This window comes from Oreochromis aureus, linkage group 15, assembly GCF_013358895.1.
Source record: "Oreochromis aureus strain Israel breed Guangdong linkage group 15, ZZ_aureus, whole genome shotgun sequence".
In the NCBI taxonomy this organism is placed as follows: domain Eukaryota; kingdom Metazoa; phylum Chordata; class Actinopteri; order Cichliformes; family Cichlidae; genus Oreochromis; species Oreochromis aureus.
This window is the reverse complement of record NC_052956.1, coordinates 33,250,763-33,260,038: the sequence shown is the minus strand read 5'-3', so window position 1 is coordinate 33,260,038 and position 9,276 is coordinate 33,250,763. Positions and strand designations below refer to the sequence as shown.

At 53.3% G+C, this 9,276-nt stretch overlaps 1 pseudogene; it reads left to right on the top strand.

The window, feature by feature from the left end:
* The first annotated feature begins 1,591 nt into the window (after positions 1-1,591).
* On the top strand, positions 1,592-4,495 carry LOC120433014 (annotated as a pseudogene).
* The last annotated feature ends 4,781 nt before the right edge of the window (positions 4,496-9,276 follow it).

The following is a 9,276-nucleotide window of genomic DNA, read 5'->3' as shown; positions in this document are numbered from 1 at the left end:
TCATACTAACACGGCCGACCAGCTCCTCCTAACTCATTCTCGCTTCTTCCCGTGAGAAACTACTTTGAGCTCCCTCAGCGCATCCAGGCTAACTTGATTAGCTGCTTAACAGTTCTCAGGCGTCCCGTGTAGGAGCACGCCGCCAAACGCAGTTTTTCCGGTTAGAGTTTGGATCGTGCTGAGTAAGTCCTTCGAAAGAAGTGTACTTAGAGTTGCACTGTGGAACAGCAACGCGCGCCAGGCTTAGCTGTCCCAGCGGTTCCTGGTTTTAGTTAGCGAGGTAGCCGACGCCAGGTAACTCGGGCTAACGCGTTACGGCGAAGCTGTTCGCTCAGTGTCCGCTAGCATTAACTTGTTAGCAGGCCACGAACAACATTAGCGCCTCACTAGCATTAGCTTGTTAGTCGACCTAGGGCTCAGTTAGCATTAAGTTGCTAACGATATTGGCTAGAGGAGTGCAGCTAACGTGTCACGACGAGCTGACTCCCGCGGTGACTAGCTCGGATTTAACACCCGCCGCTAGTCCTAGCTACTTACGGGCTAACGTGTTGAGACACAAGCCTGGTGTAGCCTAGTCTCACCAACTTTCCGCTAACCATGTCGACGGCTCCTACCCCGCCAAAAGGTCGGAGCCGAAGGCCAAAGAGGCTGCATCCCGCCCCGTGCCCCGCATCATGCGGTGCCACCATCTCGGCAGGGACCCTCATCCAATGTGCATCGCCTGTATGGGTGCCAAGCATGCTCAGGCTTCACTGGCGGACCTCAGGGATGCCCACACTGTGCGTTGATGCCAGAGAAAGTCCTGGAAAGGAGGCTGAGAGTAGCAGTAACGAACAGTCAGGACCCCTGCCTGTCGGCCGCTACTGCTACGAGCGATATCCATCATCCGCGAGCCTCCACAAGCTGGGCGGACATGATGGAAGAAGAGTCCCGCCATGCCCCCATCGCTCGAGGACCTCCTCGATCAAAACGTGGGCGGGCCGGGTGGCGAGGACGCGGAGGGCGATGCCGACTCCGACTTCCTCGACATGGAGGACATGGATGAGGAACAGGAGGATGACTCCACCTTTCCTCCCCAGCAGTCCAGGCCACCGAGTGGGGCTGAAGTTGCACCCCGTGGACAGTAATTTGTACGAGGTCTGCAAACGGGCTGCTGCCAAGCTAGGCATCCCATGGCCAGCCGCCCAGGATGCCGAAGGGGCAGAACGCGACCTGTATGACGGCAAGAGGCTCCCACCAGCCTTGCCGCCATCGAAGCAGCTTCTGCCAGCAGTCCCGCCTGCATGAAAGAAATGAGTCGCTATTGGTCAAGCCCTTTAAAAGCAAGCTTCCGACCAAGGGCTGCTCCAAGCTTGAGATCCAGGGATGGGTGAACTGGGGCTGACCGAACCCCCAGCAGTGGAGCCTTCAGTGGCGATCACCTTCACCCCAACCGCAGGGCAATCTCAGCTTCTTCTAGTGTTTTGCTCAACAAGATAGATCGCCCCACGGCGTCTATCTATCAAAGGATGTACAAATATGCTGCACAGTCAGTATGCTCGCTAATGCAGTCACACAGCTATCAGCATATCAGGCAGAAATTCTGGAAGACATGGGCCGTGAGCTTGACTCGGGTTCCCCAACCCAGCCCTCTGGGATGAAATCTGCGTGGTTAATGATCTCATTCTTCGCTCCTCCAGGGGAGCAGTCCAAGGGTGTGGCGCGTTATGGGCCTTGCAGTCTCGGGTGAGAGAGCCTTGTGGCTAAACCTGTCAGGCCTAGGTGATGCTCAGAGGGCTGAGGTAATGGATGCAGCCTATGACCCAACCAAGGGTCTCTTTGGCCCAGCCCTGGAGAGAATGAGAGAAACAAGCACCCGCAGAAAGCAGGAGGGAGAAGCATTCAACCTCTGCTTACCCAGAAAACCTAACTCTCAGCCCCAGCAGGTGCCAAGAGCTGGCTTTTGCCGCAACAGCAGCAGCTGTGAGAGGGAGACAGAGTGGGGTCAGAATGCAGAGAGGAGCAGGAGGCCAGCAGGGTGCCCACCAGGCCAAGGTAGAGAACCAAAGACCTTGGGGCAAGCATTTCTTTGCAGCGGCTGCTGCAAAGAACAAGCCGTCACACCCCGGAGAGGGGAAAAAGAAGCGGTCAGCCTAGCACACCTGCAACGTTCTGTGTCACCCTCTCTTCTCCCCAAAGAGAAGGAAGGTGTTAGAAGGGGTAACCAAATCACCCAAGGTTCAGGGTCTCCAGAAGTTTCCAGTTCACCAGGAGCACCTCTCAGTCTCCTCCTCCAGTTCAGGGAGGACAGACTTGTGGACAAATGGCGCAGTGTCATCAAGCACTCCTAAGAACTCTGTCTGTGTCACCAAGCACTGCCCAGAGTCACCAGACACTTCACTGTGGTTTGGGGTAACAAAAGAAATAAAACGTGCATTTCTGCAGCCAGGCAGTTTGCCAAGGGCAGAATGTCCCCCAGTTTCAAAATAAAAACAAAAGAAAATCACTGCCATTTGTCTTTGTTCCCAGCGGGGAGCTCACGCCTTCCCGAGGGGAGAGCCCCAACTCCTTCCGGGAGACAGGGGTGACGCACACGCTACTGCGTCTTCAGAGGCCCGCCACAGTGCGGCTGGAGCGGTGGCGCGCAAGCAGTTCATCCCTGGGTCTTGTCAACCATTTCCCAGGGTTACAGACTACAGTTTATGTAAAACCACCGAGATTCGGCGGAGTGTTGGCTTCGTGGCCAGTGGCGACTCAGCTTAATGTGCTGAAAGAGGAAATATTCTCCCTGTTACACAAAAAGGCGATCAGAGCGGTTCCGAGCGAAGAAGCTCAGCAGGGCTTTTACTCCCGCTATTTCCTCATCTCGAAAAAAAGGACGGAACGTCGCTCCGTCCTATTCTGGATCTGCGTGTGTTAAACAAGCATTTGAGAAAGTACACGCTCAGAATGCTCACACACAAGACGCTTTGTCGCTCAATTCACACAGGCGATTGGTTTGTTACAATCGACCTATCAGAGACGATATTTTCACATCGCCATTTATCCTGCACACAGGAAATATCTCAGGTTCGCTTATCAGAGAGTAGCGCACGAGTTTCAAACTATCCCATTCGGCTATCCTTAGCCCCAAGGGTGTTCAGCAAATGTGGAAGCAGCGCTGTCTCCGTTAAGGAACAGCGGCATCAGAATATTCTCTTACATAGACGATTATCTAATATGCTCACGATCGCGCGAGCAGGCGATCAAAGACTCCGAGGTGGTAGTGAATCACCTCACGGAGCTTGGGTTCACAATCAACCTGGAAAAGAGCCACTTGGAACCCGCACAGTTTATAGAGTATCTGGGGCTCAGAATAGACTCCATCTCTTATCGTATGGCACTTTCAGAGCGGAGGATCGCATCCTTCACTCACTGTCTTTCCCGCTTTCAGCTGGGGAAAGTCGTGCGGTTCCGACTCTGTCTCCGCCTCGGCCTCATGGCCTCGGTGATATCGGTGGTACATTTGGGGCTGCTTATGATGAGAGATTTTCAGTGGTGGGTCGCTTCTCTGCAGCTGTGCCCTCGCCGACATCTCAGTCATGGTGTAAAAATAACGCAGCCGTGTATCGCGGCTCTCCGGCCTTGAGGAGCCCGACAGCTCTCGCCGCGGGGTACCTCCCGGGCAGTGTCTTCCAGGGTGACGCTGACCACAGATGCATCCCTGTCAGGCTGGGGTGCAACTATGATGGGCAGAGCAGTGAATGGCGTTTGGTCACAGAGACTCGCTCTGAATCACATAAATGTGCTGGAGCTCCGCGGTGCTCCTAGCCCACGGCATTTTCTGCCATATCTCCGGGGACAACATGTTTTAGTGAAAACAGACAACTCCACTGTAGTTGCTTATATCAACCGCCAGGGCGGCACCTGCTCCCGGCAGCTACGCAGGTTAGCCAGGAAATAATTGTGTGGAGCAGCACTCGGCTCCTCTCCTTCGCCAACTCACGTGCCAGGAATTCTGAACAGGGGGCGGACCTCCTGTCCAGAGGAAATCCACTGTTCGGAGAATGGAGGCTTCACCACCACAGGTGGTGGAGCAGATTTGGCAGAGATACGGCCGGGCTGCCAGAGATCTCTTCGCCTCACAAGAAAACACACAGTGCCCTCTGTTTTTCTCCCTATCAGACGCAGATGCGCCACTGGGCGTGGATGCGCTGGCCCATCCATGGCCAAAAACTCTGCTGTATGCTTTCCTCCCTCAGCCTGATCTCCCAACACTGATCAGAGTGAGGGATCAGGGCTGTCACTGATCTTAATAGCTCCACGGTGGCCATCCAAACACTGGATAGCAGAAATCATCCAGCTTCTGGTGGACGAGCCATGGCCACTCCCCATCCACAGGGACCTTCTGTCTCAGGCGCGTGGGGAGATATACCATCCCCATCCAGAACAGGTTGCTCTCTGGGCCTGGCCCGTGAGAGGTGGAATTTGAAGGCAGCAGGCATGCCTCCGAAGGTTATTGAAACCATTCAGAATGCCAGAGCCTCCTCCACTGTTCCATTTACAGCAGTAAATGGTGTGTTTTTTGGGAGTGGTGCCATGAAAAGCAGATTATCCCTTTTCAGTGTTCAGTGGTGGAGCTGTTGTGTTTTCTTCAGGACTTGCTGGACAAAAGGAGAGCTTTTTCCACCATAAAGGTCTATTTAGCAGCTATTTCAGCCTGCCACGTGGGTTTTGGTGATAAACCTGCTGGTCAGCACCCCTCGTATGTCGCTTCATGAGAGGGGCGCGCCGAACGCTCCCAGTTTCTAGACCACTGGTCCCTTTATGGGATCTGTCAGTCGTTTTGGACGCCCTCTCCCACCACCCCTTTGAGCCCATTGGGGCAGTGGGGTTGAAGTTTCTCTCTTAAAACCACTCTGCTGTTGGCTCTAACCACAGCCAAGCGAGTTAGTGAATTACAGGCTCTGTCTATTCACCCTCTTGCCCACAGCTGGCCCCAGGACTGACTAAAGCACGCCTGAGGCCTAACCCTGCCTTTGTCCCTAAAGTGTTGGAACGTCATACAGGTGCTCTACAGTAGAGCTCCTGGCTTTTCACCCTCCATTCTCTTCAGAGACGGAGCAGAGGCTGAACACTTTGTGCCCTGTGCGGGCGTTGGGGACTTATCTTGACAGAACAGCTGGATTCAGGAAGTCGGATCAGCTGTTTGTTTCCTGGGCCTCCCTCACAAGGGCAGGCCCTTATCACGCCAGAGGCTAGCTCATTGGATTGTAGAGGCCATAGCTCTGGCTTATAGCTGTAAGGGCTCGCAGGGCCCCCGGGACTTCGAGCTCACTCCACTAGGGGTGTGGCCACATCCTGGGCTTTGTTCAGAGGTGTATCAGTCCAGGATATTTGTGCGGCAGCAAGCTGGGCTACGCCGCACACGCTTGTCCCGGTTTTATCGGCTGGATGTTGCACAGTCATCCCTGGCTCAGGCAGTGCTGGATTCTGGTGCCTCAGGTTCGACCTGAGATCCTGGAGTAGTACTGGAGTGTGGCTTCGGGAGCTGGCACAATCCGGGAGTGGGCCATATCTCCCATAGTGAAACACCGAGCGGTTAGAAAGAACGCTGGGTTACTTAACGTAATCCCTGGTTCTTTGATAACAGAGTGAGGTGTTTCACCAACACTTCCTCCTTGCTTAGGCACGGAAAGAAATCTGCTTGGAATGAGATAGGAGGAGCTGGTCGGCCGTGTTAGTATGAGGGGGCGGAGCCCTGAGCACGGCTCGACAGGTCTGTCAGAGACAGACGTGGTGTCATTGGAGCTTCAGAGTTGGTCACGCCGAGGCGATTCCCATAGTGAAACACCTCACTCTGTTATCAAAGAACCAGCGTTACGTTAAGTAACCCAATGATATCAGAGTGCAGGAGCCCAGGAACAGATCCAAGACCTGAAACATAAGGAGATTGAAAGAAAGTTTAGAAATCTGGAGGAAACCTCCAGGTTTCCACGCCAGCTGTGATGGATGCTTAGAAGCGGGTGAGATGGATATCAGAGTGCAGGAGCCCAGGAACAGATCCAAGACCTGAAACACAAGGGAGAGTGGAAAGAAAGCATTGTAGAAATCTGGAGGAACCTCCAGGTTTCCACGCCGGATGTGATGGATACTTACAAGCGGGTGAGATGGATATCAGAGTGCAGGAGCCCAGGAAGAGATCCAAGACCTGAAACATAAGGACATTGAAAAGAAAGTTGCTAGAAATCTGGAGGAACCTCCAGGTTTCCACGCCCGGCTGTGACGGACACTTACAAGCGGGTGAGATAGATACCAGTGTGCAGGAGCCCAGGAAGAGATCCAAGACCTGAAACATAAGGAGAGTGGAAAGAAAGTTGCAGCAATCTGGAGGAACCTCCAGGTTTCCACGCCGGCTGTGACGGACACTTACAAGCGGGTGAGATGGATATCAGAGTGCAGGAGCCCAGGAAGAGATCCAAGACCTGAAACATAAGGAGAGTGGAAAGAAAGCGTTGTGAAATCTGAGAGGAACCTCCAGGTTTCCACGCCGGCTGTGACGGACACTTACAAGCGGGTGAGATGGATATCAGAGTGCAGGAGCCCAGGAAGAGATCCAAGACCTGAAACACAAAGGAGAGTGGAAAGAAAGTTGCCAGCAATCTGGAGGAACCTCCAGGTTTCCACGCTGGCTGTGACGGACACTTAGAAGCGGGTGAGCGGGAGATGGATACCAGAGTGCAGGAGCCCAGGAACAGATCCAAGACCTGAAACACAAGGAGAGTGGAAAGAAAGCGCCAGAAATCTGGAGGAACCTCCAGGTTTCCACGCCGGCTGTGACGGACACTTACAAGCGGGTGAGATGGATATCAGAGTGCAGGAGCCCAGGAACAGATCCAAGACCTGAAACACAAGGAGAGTGGAAAGAAAGCGTTGTGAAATCTGGAGGAACCTCCAGGTTTCCACGCCTGGCTGTGACGGACACTTAGAAGCGGGTGAGATGGATATCAGAGTGCAGGAGCCCACAAACAGATCCAAGACCTGAAACACAAGGAGAGTGGAAAGAAAGTTGCCAGCAATCTGGAGGGAACCTCCAGGTTTCCACGCTGGGCTGTGACGGACACTTAGAAGCGGGTGAGATGGATATCAGAGTGCAGGAGCCCAGGAACAGATCCAAGACCTGAAACACAAGGAGAGTGGAAAGAAAGTTGAAATCTGAAATCTGGAGGAACCTCCAGGTTTCCACGCTGGCTGTGACGGACACTTAGAAGCGGGTGAGATGGATATCAGAGTGCAGGAGCCCAGGAACAGATCCAAGACCTGAAACACAAGGAGAGTGGAAAGAAAGCGTTGTGAAATCTGGAGGGAACCTCCAGGTTTCCACGCTGGCTGTGACGGACACTTAGAAGCGGGTGAGATGGATATCAGAGTGCAGGAGCCCAGGAACAGATCCAAGACCTGAAACACAAGGAGAGTGGAAAGAGCATTGCCAGAAATCTGGAGGAACCTCCAGGTTTCCACGCTGGCTGTGACGGACACTTAGAAGCGGGTGAGATGGATATCAGAGTGCAGGAGCCCACAAACAGATCCAAGACCTGAAACACAAGGAGAGTGGAAAGAAAGATGTTGTGAAATCTGGAGGAACCTCCAGGTTTCCACGCTGGCTGTGACGGACACTTAGAAGCGGGTGAGATGGATATCAGAGTGCAGGAGCCCACAAACAGATCCAAGACCTGAAACACAAGGAGAGTGGAAAGAAAGCGTTAGAAATCTGGAGGAACCTCCAGGTTTCCACGCTGGCTGTGACGGACACTTAGAAGCGGGTGAGATGGATATCAGAGTGCAGGAGCCCAGGAACAGATCCAAGACCTGAAACACAAGGGAGTGGAAAGAAAGCATTGTGAAATCTGGAGGGAACCTCCAGGTTTCCACGCTGGCTGTGACGGACACTTACAAGCGGGTGAGATGGATATCAGAGTGCAGGAGCCCAGGAACAGATCCAAGACCTGAAACACAAGGAGAGTGGAAAGAAAGTTGCCAGAAATCTGGAGGAACCTCCAGGTTTCCACGCTGGCTGTGACGGACACTTACAAGCGGGTGAGATGGATATCAGAGTGCAGGAGCCCAGGAACAGATCCAAGACCTGAAACACAAGGAGAGTGGAAAGAAAGCGTTGTGAAATCTGGAGGAACCTCCAGGTTTCCACGCTGGCTGTGACGGACACTTAGAAGCGGGTGAGATGGATATCAGAGTGCAGGAGCCCAGGAACAGATCCAAGACCTGAAACACAAGGAGAGTGGAAAGAAAGTTGCCAGTGAAATCTGGAGGAACCTCCAGGTTTCCACGCCTGGCTGTGACGGACACTTAGAAGCGGGTGAGATGGATATCAGAGTGCAGGAGCCCAGGAACAGATCCAAGACCTGAAACACAAGGAGAGTGGAAAGAAAGCGTTGTGAAATCTGGAGGAACCTCCAGGTTTCCACGCTGGCTGTGACGGACACTTACAAGCGGGTGAGATGGATATCAGAGTGCAGGAGCCCAGGAACAGATCCAAGACCTGAAACACAAGGAGAGTGGAAAGAAAGCATGCAGAAATCTGAGGGAACCTCCAGGTTTCCACGCTGGCTGTGACGGACACTTACAAGCGGGTGAGATGGATATCAGAGTGCAGGAGCCCAGGAACAGATCCAAGACCTGAAACACAAGGAGAGTGGAAAGAAAGCGTTGTGAAATCTGGAGGAACCTCCAGGTTTCACGCTGGCTGTGACGGACACTTACAAGCGGGTGAGATGGATATCAGAGTGCAGGAGCCCAGGAACAGATCCAAGACCTGAAACACAAGGAGAGTGGAAAGAAAGAACAGAAATCTGAAGGAACCTCCAGGTTTCCACGCCTGGCTGTGACGGACACTTACAAGCGGGTGAGATGGATATCAGAGTGCAGGAGCCCAGGAACAGATCCAAGACCTGAAACACAAGGAGATTGGAAAGAAAGCGTTGTGAAATCTGGAGGAAACTCCAGGTTTCCACGCTGGCTGTGACGGACACTTACAAGCGGGTGAGATGGATATCAGAGTGCAGGAGCCCAGGAACAGATCCAAGACCTGAAACACAAGGAGAGTGGAAAGAAAGCTGCCAGAAATCTGGAGGAACCTCCAGGTTTCCACGCCGGCTGTGACGGACACTTAGAAGCGGGTGAGATGGATATCAGAGTGCAGGAGCCCAGGAACAGATCCAAGACCTGAAACACAAGGAGAGTGGAAAGAAAGCGTTGTGAAATCTGGAGGAACCTCCAGGTTTCCACGCTGGCTGTGACGGA